We start from the raw sequence: 15,501 nt of genomic DNA on the forward strand, positions 1-15,501 counted from the left end.
TATAGGCCAGCACTATTGACCATAACTGACTGAAAAATAGTGCAGTATTTGGTATACTATTTTTTAAATATAAATTTATTTATTTTAATTGGAGGCTAATTACTTTACAGTATTGTATTGGTTTTGCCATACATCAACATGAATCCACCATGGGTATACACGTGTTCCCCATCCTGAACCCCCCTCCCACTTCCCTCCCCATCCCATCCCTCTGGGTCATCTCAGTGCACCAGCCCCGAGCATCCAGTATCATGCATCAAACCTGGACTGGCGATTCGTTTCATATATGATATTATACAAGTTTCAGTGCCATGTTTTAACTCATTTTTATACATTTAACTAATTTGTATACCCTCTAAATTTATATTTTTCTTTTATAAAAGTGGGGCACTGACATTTGTGACCTGAATCCAATCCCAATGCTCATGCTTTCTGCCTACATGTGTGAACTGTTACTAATATTGGGTTGGCCAAAAAGTTTGTTTGGATTTTTTGTAAGATGTTAAGGAAAACCCGAATGAACTTTTTGGCCTACCCAATACATCTGCCAAAGAAGGTGACATTTTTTAACTGTACTCTACACAACAGTGTGATGGGACAGGCATGGGTACCTTTGGGAACAAAATACATGTTACTTAAGCATGTAAGTTGTGTTTTAGATATTTCCTTCATATGCCCAAAGTAACAACAATTATTAATACAGAACAGTTTTATTCAAGTTGAATGACTTAGCAAATATGCTTCTTCTACACACAGGATTTATAAGAGTAAAAGAAACATTTACACTTAAATTCAATAACCACTAACAATGAATCATGGTCCATTGTTATTCATAAAATTAAAAGAGTCTGGTGACATAGGAAACGACAGTTTAGTACTTTTGAAGGTCCAATCCCTCCGGGCTTGTTGAGATCTATTTCATGTTTGAAAGGACGGACACTTAAAGGGGAATCTAGTAATATGAGTGTGTTCAGCTTTTCTTTAGACATTCACACACTAGAAGAAATTGTTTTTCAAATGAGGATTTTAAAAAGGGATGTATCCTGACCAGGGCCACCTAATTTCTAAAGGTTTTTGTATACGTTGGAACTACTAAAAGGGTAGTGTACATTTGTCAACTTGCAGAAGAAATTGAAAATGAAATTTCTGAGTCTGGTGTACTGGTAACATTTCTAAATAACTATGTCAATGCTTCCAAGTGTCATCCATGATGGGACAATATCTTGTACATTGAACTCATTTTTTCCCAAATTTGTTCCATATTGGGACTTAAGAAATATTTTCTAGCACACGGTTTTAAATTGCTTATATTTATCTAACACTTTCCCACTACTAGTTTTTATAATATCTTCAACCATATTTTTTTCCTCAGCATATTATGGGAAAATATAATCTTATTTTGCATTATAAATATTTTACCATTTTGATCTGATTCATGTTCATTACTTCAGGCTGTTCTGTGTATTCTTATTCATATTTTTATTAGGATAACATAATTTTATTCTCATGTTGAAGACTTGTTCATACTGGCCTTTGGAAGTATGTTCTGGTGAACATTAAGTTGTAACTGTCATGTCCTTGAGAAAAATAAAAAATGTGTACACTGCAAGAGGGTGTGAGCAATGCCTGAAAAGGATTCAGTTATAAATTGGAAAAAAAAAAAAATTCTTGTCTCAAAAAGTAAAGGGCTCAGATTAGAGAAGAAAAGCATCTCCCTCCCCATTTTCTGCTAAGAAATATTAAAATGTGTTCTCTTGTACTTGATTTTAGTTTTCTGTTTTTGTCAGAAGAAAACATATAAAGCTTATAAGAAAATTTCTTTAGCACTATTTACTAATACCCTAACTGCAATCACATTCAAGGTCTGAGGATGCTAATAGCCTTAGAGCTGTAATTACATTGCAGTGACTTTTGACTTCAAGATAAGTTTCATAAGCACAAGAGTTTATGCAAGTTAATGTTTAAACAGAAATTTTAATTATGATATAAAAATCAAATGAAAGTGTATTTGACTAGATTAATAATTTATTTAGCCTTTTACTAGAAATAATGTTTAGACCTAAAGAATATAGATATATTATAGATACAATAATCTTTATGAAGACATAAATGTAAGGTAAGATTCTTTAAAGGAAGAAAATTAGAAATGAATGAAAATGGCAAACATGAATTATTTTGTTACTACATTTGTTGTTAAATTTCACTTAAGAAAATCACTAATTTGAAATTGCAGAGATTCTTTGGCACAATTTACCCTTGTGAACCAATACCATGAGGTGGTAGTGTTTAAGCTGCAGAATGTCATTCTTACCAACACTTTCAAACTCCTTACACAGATTAAAAAGAAATATCAAGAAATTGCTATTATAATTGACAGAACAGTTTGAAATCAGATGAGCACAACATCTTTGTGTGACAGACACAATGAGACAGAGTGGCTTCCCTAAGGTTTAGGAGTGGTTATGGACTATCAAACAGTAGTAGTGAACTGCTGTTCGGTCTAGTATGGTTATCATAACTTCCTGAAAATAGAAATAGCAGCCTAAATAATGCTGCAAATAAATGTCTGAGGTTTAAAATACCTGCTCTCTTAAAGAACACCAGAGAAAAATAACTAGCTAATTAATTGAAAGGAAAAAAAAAAAAAACCTGCTGGGGTAGCCTTGTTCTCTTTTAAACTGATGTGTACAAGTAAGTGAGCAGACAAAAATGCCCAAATACTCAAGAAAAAGAAGGTAGGAATTTTAGTAACACATTTTTTTTCAGAAGTTGCCAGAGTTCCTGTGAAACTGTCAAAGTAGTTAATTTCCTTTTTCTACACATGCTGATCCCATTGTCTATGTTTCACAATCGGCATATAATCAGTGTTTTTTGAGTGAAGGAATCTATCAATTAAAGTACTAAAGCTCAAATTCCCTAATTCAAAATGTAGAGACTCACCTCTGCCTCCACTGAAGAAACACGAAGTACTACAGATGAGGCAGGAGGGAAAGGGACAGGACACAAACGCTGGATAAGTGAGGAAGGGACACAGATATTGGGATGCAATAAAAACCTGGAACCAGCTGAAACGAAGGTGGCTTTGAGAGGAGTCCAGTCATTGACTTTTATCTCATTATACCTTCATTACAATACTAAAAGATCACTCCTCCTTATGCCATGACAATTCCAAGATGAACCATAAAAGCCAAAAAAAGTGGGCAGTGACCCAGTTCCTGGGAAATCCTTGCCCTTCCCTGAAACAGCAAGAATATTCCTTCCACTCATTAGCATATAAAATTATTCAGCCCATAAAAACCAGTGACCCCATGCCCCAGGGCCCCTTTCATTTTCTGAGATGACCCCCGTGCCCTGGGGTTGCTCTCACCTTCTAAGGTCTGTATTCTGCCTATGAAATGTGTATCCCTCTATTTTATCAAGTAAACTCTTTTTTGCCTTTCTTTGGCTCCCTCTTAAATTCTTTCCTGTGCAAAGCCACTTGGCAGTCTGTCCTAAGGACTCCTGCGGGTCCCAGGATGTGACATTTCCCTCTCCTGCAACAAAGCTGCTCATCTAACTTGAAAATTCCTATGTGAAACTACCACCCTGAATGTCATAATGAACATCTCATTCTCAGGCCCTAAGCTCTTCATTTTAGAGGTGAGACTGTGTACAACAGGACAATGTATTATGCTTTTTACATTGCACTACACACATCCTTATTATCCCAATTTAAGAACATGCACCATCTTCATGGGTTCAGCATCCAATCTGCAAACAGTTATACCTTGAGCCAACTTCCTACTCCAGGACAGAACACCCACTCTCTAGTGTGCCAAGGGCTCAGAAACCACGGAAAGAAGTCTGAGTTGAAGACACCATCTGGACTGATTCAGAAGATACATCATCCACACTCACCCTCACATCTGTTGAGTTACTGAGGTACTTAGCATCCATGTATCCCTCTAATTTCCAAGTGGAAAAACAAGACATAATTGAAGCTGCACACCCACATTCACTACCTGTGGGACTCCTGGCCTGTCTTCCCTGTTGCTTATCAATATCAATTATTACATAGACCCAGCGTCAAGGAAGAAGGGCCAGTGTTCACAGAGAAGGAAATACTCATCTCTAGCAAGCAATAAGACAACACCCAGCAACAACAGAAACATCCATGGGTGGATGAATGAAGAGAGACTATGTCACCAGTAATGCCCACTGGGTCCCTGGAAAAATAAGATAGAATCTAGGTGATAAGATAAAGTTTAACTTCTTTTGTAGTTAGTCTAGTTTCACTTGCCTACAGGAAGCCCTGTGCAGAGGCCTTGATCCTAATCTATCACATTAGAGCTCCTAGTCCAGAACCTCTGTGCCTAATACCCCAATTGGCATGCTTTGTGCAGAAGTACCTCACAGGACACCTCAATTCAAGACGGCAATGGCGTACCATGTGCAGAGATGCAGCACCCAGCACTTCAGTTTGAAATGTCCTGAGGAAAATAGCTATGCCTGACCCTCAAGGACTCGGCCTTTCCTCCGCAGGTGAGAACCCTATAGAGCAGCCCTTATCGGGAGAGCATTCACTTTGGAGCAAGAGCTCACATCTCCATTCTTTAATCAAAGAATAAAGCTTTCTTTTGCTTCTGAACCAAACTTGGTCTCCTTCTGTTGGAACAAGTGACACAGGGCAGGAGGATTCTTATTGGAACCTAACTTGAAAGGTTAACAAATTTTGGTGACCCAGGTATGATGGACTATGGCCTTTTTGCCTACAGCTATCCACTAGGCTCTGGGCTCACCCCAGTTCCAGAAGGAGGATGGCAGAGGCTTTGGGAGGTTTGAGTGAGGATGACTGACTGTGACCTCTAACTACACTCTGGTGGGGTAAAATGGTGGCAGAATTCAGAGCAACTCTGCTCAACAACTCAATAGTCAGGTGTGGTGTGCATACAGCATAGCTCCCAGAGTAATCTGGACTGTAACCCCTTGAGGGAATCATACCGTGTCATTACTGGGGATCAGAGATGGAAACTCATGTGTATCTGCCCAGCCCACTGCCCCTGACTGGCCTTCCCACAGTGCCAGACAACCAGGAAAAGTGAGGATCTGTGGACGAAAGGGAATTGTGGCCATTCTGCCCACTGTCTCACCGGTAGTATTGCCCTCTTAATCCAAGTACAAAACGCAGTGGCAACCAAACCAAGGCTTTTTGCTCTCCTTGCCAACCTCCAGCGGTCAACAGTAGCATTCTCCATAGTCACTTTTGGTTTGGTAAAGGAAAGTGGCTAGCCCCGTGAGCCAAGAGGTGAGACCAGGACAAGGACCAGGTAATAAGGACCACATGACAAAATGGAATGAAAATGCTCCATCTGAGTTTAGGAAAAAGGCACTGGGGACACCAGAGTGTGAAAGGTTCCCAAGGAAGGTGACCAGTGACTTGACCTCTTCTGGTCAGTGCTGGTTTCTCTGAAGTGGGCTGGGGAGCCCTGTGAGCTGCTGCCAAAACCAGGAACCCCGTTACTGGGAAGCCCAGTAAGCTGCTGGCAAGAACAGGAAACATCCACTGTCCAACCTCTCCTCCCCCTGCCATTAGCTTGTGAGACAAGGTGATTCTTTATTGACCCCTAAGGTTCCATAGGCTATCCTCAAAATATCTGCACAAAATACCAGCTGCTCCAGTGAGCTGGTGAGTGTCCCATGGGAATCCTTCATGCTTTTAGTGGTCCTTCTCACTGAGTGAGAAGTCTGAAAATTCGTTCTCTTCGGCCAAAAGGAGGAAAAAGAAGAGCCCTGTCTCAGACAGCTGTGCCACTCCCTAAAAGACCAAGGTGGTCTGAAACGAACGTGGCTAAGCTACTCTGGCCTGGAAGCAGTCATGTCTATCCTCCTGTGGGACATTCTGACTGAGGAAGAACAGACTATTTCAAGCACAGGCCACCATGAATTCAAAGAGGACCCCCAACTCTATCACACTTCATGTCTATTTCAGTCTCCTGAGGAATCCATTAATAGTTTGCTTGCTGGTTCCAAATTTCCTGAATTTGAAATCTTATTTGGGTCAAATCGCGTGGCATTTGTGTGCCAACAAATCACTCCAGCTGCCCCCTTGGTAACTGGTAACGAATTCAAAACAGAACATCTAAGGTATGGGGAACCAAGCGTCCATCATACCTAAGCACATCCAGTTAGGGTGCATCCTACAGAACTGGAAGTTTTTCATGTATGAAAATGTTTAATTTTCCTATGTAATACAGCCTGCCTACAATGCTTGCTAGGAGATGTGAGAAGTTGGCCTGTCACTGGGTCTTCTAATTACCAGCCAGGGCCCAACAACCCACAAGAAAAAGGACTTGTTTTGAGGCAGTTCCCTGATGGAGAAGGACTCATCCAGGTATATACATCCATTTACCACTTCTGATCTGTATAACCACACAAGTCATAGTAAGAGTGGAGGTAAGATCCAGAAGGGTTTCTGAATTTGATTAGGGGAATCTTTCGGATCCATGACCCCACCTGGCCTCCTCAATGTGCTCCTAACAGGAAAGAAAAGGCCATGGTCTTTTTAAAAGTCCCAGAGGAAGAGACAAAGGGAATAGAAACAATGTAGTTTGTGTCATTTTCAGACCTTAGAATTAAGTGCCCCCAGATAATGAGCTCAACTGGGACCACCAATGAAAAAGAGGGTGGAAGAAAGATGGACTCATTTTTTTTTTTTTTTTAAGATGGACTCATTTTAAAAACATGATCCTAAAGGGAATCTAGGCAACAGGAAAGAAATCTGTCAACTGGAATAGATAAAAGAAATCAGCAACTAACAGAAAACCCTTTGGCATTCCTAGAGCCTTAGGGAATGCCTCCACATCTACATAACAGCTGACTCGGAGTCTTTGGAAGGGGACACAATCCTGAGGTCATATTTCATTTCTCAAAGTGTCCCTGACATCAGGCATAAACTTCAGAAACTGGAAATAGAACCAGATACCTCTACCTCTTGCCCGGTTAAGGTTGCCCACAGAGTGCTTAATAACTGAGACACAGAGGAGGAAAAGTCAGCATAAAATGGCCTGGGCACAAGCCCATCTACTGGCTGTTGCCCTCCAATGTCAACTGGTCAGCCAGGGAATCTGGACAAACCACACATGGAGACTCTCTCCTACATAAAACTCCTTTCCCAAAAAACAGCGAATGATAAGTAACCTTATATGCTGCACCCAGCAGTAGAGATTTTAGGATGTTAGCTGCCAAGGGAGGGGTCTGTGCACTGACCAATATGCCATGTTGCTTTTACTTCAATGTGAGTGGCCCGACTGAAGAAAGTGTGCAGGAGCCAATGGTAACAGCAACTTGGCAAACAGAAGGCAGCTAGCCTCACCTGAAGGGTCAAAGAGGCCCTCCCCAGCCTTGCTGGTTTCTGCCTTTTTCCTGGGCCCCTTAATAACCATCCTTCTCTTGCTGACATTTGCGCGTGTATCTTAAGCTGTCGAGTGTCCTTTGTCTCCAAAAGGTTAGAAGCTATAAAACTTCCAAGGGTGGTCGCTCAGAGACGCAAACAGGGCTAAGACCTAAGGAAAATCAAACATAACTAAAGGAAGCTGGGGAGAAGCTCCGCTCCTCTCCCCGGGCTATGAATCAGTAGAAAGCAGTTAAAGAAGGCAAACCACCGCCCCTCAGCGCCCCTTGACAATAAGGAGCCCACCAAAGGCCAGAGGAGATATGTGTCACCAGCAAAGCTTATTAACAATTCCTGGGAAACACAATCTAGACAATACAATGGGGTCTAACCTTTTTTTTTTCCCGTCTGTGTTTTGTCTTCTTTCTCTTGCTCATAGAGTGCCATGTGAAGAGCCCATGCAGCCCGCACTTGGCTCTTCAGACCAGAGTTCTCTAGTGCAAGGTGGCTGCATCTGACCCCTCAGTTCTGGGGTTGTGAGCAGAAACGCTGTGCTCCCCGCTAGGACCTGGAGCATGAGCAACACCGCTATCCTGCAAGAACTCCACCTCGCGAGAACTCCTCCTCAAGAGATTTCCACCTCGCGAGATCTCCAGCACAAGAGAACTCCGCCATGTGAGAACTCTGACCCTTCCTCGCTGATCCCATTAAAGCAGCCCCGCCTATGGCCTGGCCTGTCAGGGAGAGCATGCTCAAGAGCAGAGGCTCACACCTCTCCACCTTTTAATTAAAGAATACAGCTTTCCATTGATTCTGAACTGAATGTCCCCTCCTTCTATTGGCTTGAAGGACATTAGACAGGAGAACCCTTGTAGGGGCCCAACTCTAAAGGGTCAGTAATGTATATGATATATACATACAGTAGAATAATATTCAGCCTTAAAAACAGAAGAAAATCCTGTCAAAGGCAACAATATGGATGAGCATTATGGATATCATGCTGCTGTTGCTGCTGCTGCTAAGTTGCTTCAGTCGTGTCCGACTCTCTGCGACCCCATAGACGGCAGCCCACCAGGCTCCCCCGTCCCTGGGATTCTCCAGGCAAGAACACTGGAGTGGGTTGCCATTGCCTTCTCCAATGCATGAAAGTGAAAAGTGAAAGTGAAGTTGCCCAGTCGTGTTCGACTCTTAGCGACCCCATGGACTGCAGCCCACCAGGCTCCTCCGTCCATGGGATTTTCCAGGCAAGAGTACTGGAGTGAGGTGACATTGCCTTCTCTGGGATATTATACTAAATGAAATACACCAGTTACAGAAATGTTGCATGAATCCATTTGCATGAAGCATCTAAAATAGTCAAATTCACAGAATTAAAGAGTGGAATGATGGTTGCCAGGGGCTGGGGAGAAGAGTAAATGAGGAGTTACTAATCAACAAAGTTTCAGTTAAGCAAGATAAGATCTAGGACCTACTGTACAACATGATACCTATAGTAAAAAAATAATGTACATGCACACACACAAACAGCCCCCAGCTCTGGATGGAATACTGACACTTGCCTCCCGATATGGAGAGGGTATTCTAAGGTGAGGTGGCTGGCATTCTGTCTCTATTCCTTTTGTCCAGTGGACTCTTCACACTGAGATGTCCCTACTGCTCAGCTGGCAATGGTGATCAGAGATCTCTCAAACTTATTCATGTAATTTGTCCTGGACCCTCCCTTCTTGCCTGCCATCCCCAGATTCCCCATCTTCTCTACTTCCAGTGCTTTCTCTACATAATGCTGAACTCTGGATTCAGAATCCTGACAGCTATCTTACCCTGGGGTCCCTGGACTTGCTTTGCATGTGATTTCTCTCATAGACTCTGAATAATGCTGTCCTTTTGGATCCTCACTAATTAAGATTTTCCTGTCTGGCCCTCTTCCTTGACACCTGGTCAGTCTGATCGAATCCTTGTTTCTCAAATGAAGGAGAAATATCACGTTGACATATCAGAATTTTAAAGCATACCAATAAATATTCTGTTATTCAGCAAATCACTGTATAAATTCAGCTTAGTATAAGAGAGGTTGTAATATAATTTTCTGCTATAGTTAGAAAAAAAGGCAATATAAAATAATAGTGAGACATTATTTTCTCACTCTTAAGTTTGACTACAATTTAAAGGATGGGTAAAATACATTAATTAGTGAGACTAAGAACTAGAAGAAAAATTTTGGAAATAAATTTGGGCAATATTTATAAAAATATACAATCTTAACCCAATTTGCATTTTGCAATATATTTCCTTTGAGGAAGCATGCACATGTACCCTGTAATGCATTTCCAAAATGTTGATTTCAGTTCTATAAACCATATTAAATGGGAAACAACTTAGTTTCTAATTACTAGAATGGCTAATTCATTATGACACACACTTGCTTTGGGTAGTTACATAAGTGAGGCTATGTATATGTGTTGTCATGGAAAGATCCTGCATTCATTTTATTAAGTGGCAAAGGCAAATAGAAAACAACACATTATTTTTATCCATTAAATTAAAAACATATTTATAGTAATTTCTATATTGGAAATCCTAGAGTCATCTTTTAAATAATACATACTAGACTCTGACTTGTGGTTAACTCTCAGTGAGGGCATAAATTTTAGAGAAACAGTGTAAAGCAGAGAACTTTGATTTATGTATATTGTTAAAACTCTTTTGCCACAAAAATATATGCACCAGTAGTTTTCTTATTAAGATATTAAAAATAAATGAAATAAAGTAGCCAATAAGATAGAATGTGTTAATAACGTAGAGTGATTGCTGCATGATATAACATACACAACCTGAATTTTGAATGGCTTAACACAGAGATATTTATTTTTTGTGAACATGAAATCTAATGTAGGTTGTCCTGGCCACAAGGACCCAGGCCGTTCAGCCTTCTAGTTCCACCATCACAACACAAACTCTCTGGGGTTGTTGCTAAATGAAAGAGAAAGCACAGAGGTGGCATATTGACTCATATTCTTTCACTTGAAAGAGGCAGACTGCTTTTTCTGATACGTCAGCAGCAAGGGACACATGATGGGGACAAAAACAACATATACCATTAAATTATACTTTATTCTTATGTTCATCTTCCTAAGCCTGCATAAAGTATTCTGGTGACAGAGTCCTTCTTTTTATCATCTGGGAGACATCAGGGAATAATGAGAAGAGAAATGAATTATATAAAGGACAGGGAGAGAAGGCTTACCTCTGGCTGGGAGGAGTGGAATAGTGTGGGCTCTAGACCAGTTCAGATCACGGGTTTAGTCCTGGCACAGTCACAAACCATTCTATTAATTCAGGCACATCCCAAGCTCTATGAACCACAGTTTCTTCATCTGTGCAGTGGGGTCTAATAAACACTATGTCAAAAGTCTATTGGAATGCATGTAATGTATATAAAATGCCTGGCACAGTGCTTGGTATATCTTAAATCTCTATGAATGGGCATTATTACTCTGATTGTTTTGATCACAAATGTAATCACCCTTATCTATTTTTTTAATTAAAAATTAATCAAGGATGTATCAGAGGACACAAATTGCTATAGGATATGAAATATAAAATCAGGTAAAAATTTACTTGGCAAGTAAAAAATCAAATACAAATTTTCCCTCAAATAGTCTATTACATAATTTAGGTGTGGAGGTGTCACCCCAACTGGATGAAACTCAAAGATCCAAGAATTTGTGGGACTCCCCTGGCAGTCCAGTGGTTAAGACTCCATGCTTCCAGTGTAGAGGGCACGAGTTTGATCCCTGGTCAGGGAACTAAGGTCCCACATGCCACATGGCATGGCTAGAAAAAAAAAAAATCCTAGAACTTGTGTCAAGGACTAACTCCTTTCCTGCATGACATGCAAACCACCACTGTTTTCATTCATTTTACTCTTACCAAAAACTGAGCCCCTGATTAGATTTGCCAGCATACATTCAAGATAACCTAATTAAAATGCTCTATGAATATAGTGGACTCTGGACCTCTAAGTCCTACATATACAGTGCCAGCCCAATGTCTTTTGCATATATCATCTCAGTCAGTCAGTCAGTTCAGTCGCTCATTCGTGTCCGACTCTTTGCGACCCCATAAATCGAAGCACGCCAGGCCTCCCTGTCCATCACCAACTCCCGGAATTCACTCGGACTCATGTCCATCGAGTCAGTGATGCCATCCAGCCATCTCATCCTCTGTCATCCCCTTCTCCTCCTGCCCCCAATCCCTCCCAGCATCAGAGTCTTTTCCAATGAGTCAACTCTTCACATGAGGTGGCCAAAGTACTGGAGTTTCATCTGTAGCATCATTCCTTCCAAAGAAATCCCAGGGCTGATGTCCTTCAGAATGGACTGGTTGGATCTCCTTGCAGTCCAAGGGACTCTCAAGAGTCTTCTCCAACACCACAGTTCAAAAGTATCAATTCTTTGGTGCTCAGCTTTCTTCACAGTCCAACTCTCACATCCATACATGACCACTGGAAAAACCATAGCCTGCCATTTTCCTTCTCCAGGGGATCTTCCCGACCCAGGGATCAAACCTGGGTCTCCTGCATTCCAGGCAGACACTTTAACCTCTGAGCCACCAGGGACTCCTAGACATCTCAAGGGAGTATCAAATTTATTTTTCAAAGACTCCTTGGAGATACTGTGCATAAAACACTTAGGTTGTAATGTGTTCAACTGTGCACAGGACACCTTCCATTCCTGCCTTTATTTATGATCTCAAAGTAACTGCCAGAAATTCCCAATCCAAGCTTTTATCTATCAATGCTGAGTTACACCATCTGAGAATATGGCTCCTGCTCACCTCTCCCATAATTGTATGTTCTCCATCACCCACCTGAACTACACATTACCTCAATAGCAAACAAACACTTTAATTAAAAAATGAGCAGAGGACCTGAATAGGCCTGAACACATACACATGCCAACATGCATAAAAAGATGTTGAATATCACTAATTATCAGGGAAATACAAATCAAAATTGCAATCAGTTATCACCTCATACCTGTTAAAATGGCTAACATCAAAAAGACAAGGCATACAGACTTCCTTGGCAGTCCAGTGGCTAAGACTCCATGCCCCCAATGCAGAGGGCCTGGGTTCAATTCTTGGTCAGAGAGCTGGATCCTCCTACATGCTGCAACTAAAGATCCTGCATATCACAGCTAAGACCCAGCACAGCCAAAAATATATATATATATACATATATATATATATATATATATACACATACATATATTAAAAAAAAAAAAAAAACCAAGGCATAACAAATGTTGGCAAAGATGTGGAGAAAAAGGAATGAAAGTGAACATGTTAGTCACTCAGTTGTGTCTCACTTTTTGTGACCTCATGGACTATAGCCGCCAGGCTCCTCTGTCCATGGAATTCTCGAGGGAAAAATACTGGAGTGGGTGGCCATAACCTTCTCCAGGGGATTTTCCTGACCCAGGGATCAAACCTTGGTCTCTTGTGTGCAGGCAGATTCTTTACTGTCTGAACCACCAGGGAAGCCAAATACTTGTGTACTACTGATGGAAATACATTTTGGTGCAGACACTATGGAAAACAGTATGAAGATTCTTGAGAAAGAGATGGGAATACCAGACCACCTGACCTGCCTCCTGAGAAATCTGTATGCAGGTCAAGAAGCAACAGTGAGAACTGGACATGGAACAACAGACTGGCTCCAAATCGGGAAAGGAGTACACCAAGGCTATATATTGTCACCCTGCTTATTTAACTTATATGCAGAGTACATCATGCAAAATGCTGGGCTGGAAGAAGCACAAGCTGGAAACAAGATTTCCAGGAGAAATATCAAGAACCTCAGATATGCAGATGACATCACCCTTCTGGCAGAAAGTGAAGAAGAACTAAAGAGCCTCTTGATGAAAGTGAATGAGGAGAGTGAAAAAGTTGGCTTAAAACTCCACATTCAGAAAACTAAGATCATGGCATCTGGTCCCATCACTTCATGGCAAATAGATGGGGCAACAATGGAACAGTGACAGACTTTATTTTTTTCGGCTCCAAAATCACTGCAGATGGTGACTGCAGCCATGAAATTAAAAGATGCTTCCTCCTTGGAAGAAAACTTATGACCAACCTAGACAGCATATTTAAAAGCAGAGACATTACTTTGCTGACAAACATCCTTGTAGTCAAAGCTATGGTTTTTTCAGTAGTCATGTATGGATGTGGGAGTTGGACTATAAAGAAAGCTGAGTGCCAAAGAATTGATGCTTTTGAACTGTGGTGTTGGGGAAGACTCTTGAGAGTCCCTTGGACTGGAAGGAGATCCAACCAGTCCATCGTAAAGGAAATCAGTCCTGAATATTCATTGGAAAGACTGATGCTGAAGCTGAAACTCTAATACTTTGGCCACCTTATGTGAAGAACTGAATCTTTGGAAAAGACGCTGATGCTGGGAAAGACTGAAGGGGACAAGAGAGGATAAGACATTTGGATGGCATCACCGACTTGATGGACATGACTTTGAGTAAGCTTTGGGAGTTGGCAATGGACAGGAAAGCCTGGCATGCTGCAGTCCATGGGGTCGCAGAGTCAGACATGACTGAGTGATTGAACTGAACTGAACTGAACCATGTTATCCAGCAATTCAGCTTCTGGGTACATATGTAAAGACATGGAATCACTATATTGAACCGATGTCTGCATTTCCTCATTCATAGCATCATTATTCACAACAGCCAAATGTGGAAATGACCTAAGTGTCTGTCTACAGATGAATGTATAAATAAGTTGTGGTGTGTGTGTGTGTGTGTATGTGTAGATATACATATGAGCAAATACTTACATCTGCACTATTCTGGATTTTTGTGACTCTGATACTCTTTCTGTGGACATATGTCTCCAATTTTATATAAGAAGTTGAAAGAACCTGCATTAAGTATTATTTTAGGATTATATTTGTGCTTTTTCATGAAGAAGTCATTCATTCACTATATACATAGCAATTTATATTTCCTTTTGTCATGGAGCCTTGTGACTTAAGTTAAAGCAGTCCCTGAGTCTGTGTTCTTGTTTGGATTATGGGTTGGAGGTTTATGCAGAAAAGAGGACAGCTATCTTCTTTGACAGGAACATTCATCAATTCATCTTGAGTCTCCTGTGGAGCAAATCCATTATAAAGATGATGCTAATGCTGGCATTTAATAAGAGGTGATGATGTTCTAAACAGAGTTCTAAGTATTTATAGCTCAAAGAGGGGTAGATTTTTAAATTCTAAGAAAATTATTGTGACATTATCATGATTTAATTTTGTAGACATTATCTTGCCTAAATATTATTTTCTGCCACAGACGTGTGTGATTTAAAAAAAGGAAATTCATTATGTTGCTGAATTCTCATATGGATTTATAAAGAATTTTAGGTGGGCAGAGGCAAGAATGGGAAACAGAGAGGATGACATCAGGAGGGTTGAGTAGTGGCCAAGTGTGTAAGGAAAGGGTCAAAATGCTCATGTGAGCAGACTATCTGATTAGATAATGACAGCCAGAACCAGAAATGGGTATTTGATTGTTATTGAGGTATGTGTTGTGATCTTCTGATTTCCTCCTGAAAAATGAACACATATTTCTCAACTTTCTCAAAGAAATTCTCTGAAACATGACATTGCTTTGAAATGTGCCTAAGAGACAGCACTGATCTTAGCCTGTCATCAACATGATTCTAGGCAGAAAAGCTGAGACCTGAAGATGATGTGGTCTGTTTACTTCCTCATGTACTCACTCATGGTCTTAAGTCACCAGGAGGCAAACTGGATAATAATGGAGAAATAAATAAGGAAAGGACATGACCAGTCTGAAAATACAGAATTTCTGAAAGGTTCCACTCCATGGAAGTCATTTGGGAATTGAAGTTTTAGTTTTATATATATGCTTTTATTACAGTGCAAATATACCAACATAGCCACAGCATTATAAACAGTCATGTCACACTCATGAAAGTGAAAGTCTCTCAGTTGTGTCTGACTCTTTGCAACTCCATGGACTGTAGCCCACCAGGCTCCTCTGTCTATGGGGATTCTCCAGGCAACAATACTGGAGTGGGTTGCCACGCCCTTCTCCGGGGATCTT

The sequence above is a fragment of the Bos taurus genome, chromosome X (assembly GCF_002263795.3).
Source record: "Bos taurus isolate L1 Dominette 01449 registration number 42190680 breed Hereford chromosome X, ARS-UCD2.0, whole genome shotgun sequence".
Lineage (NCBI taxonomy): Eukaryota > Metazoa > Chordata > Mammalia > Artiodactyla > Bovidae > Bos > Bos taurus.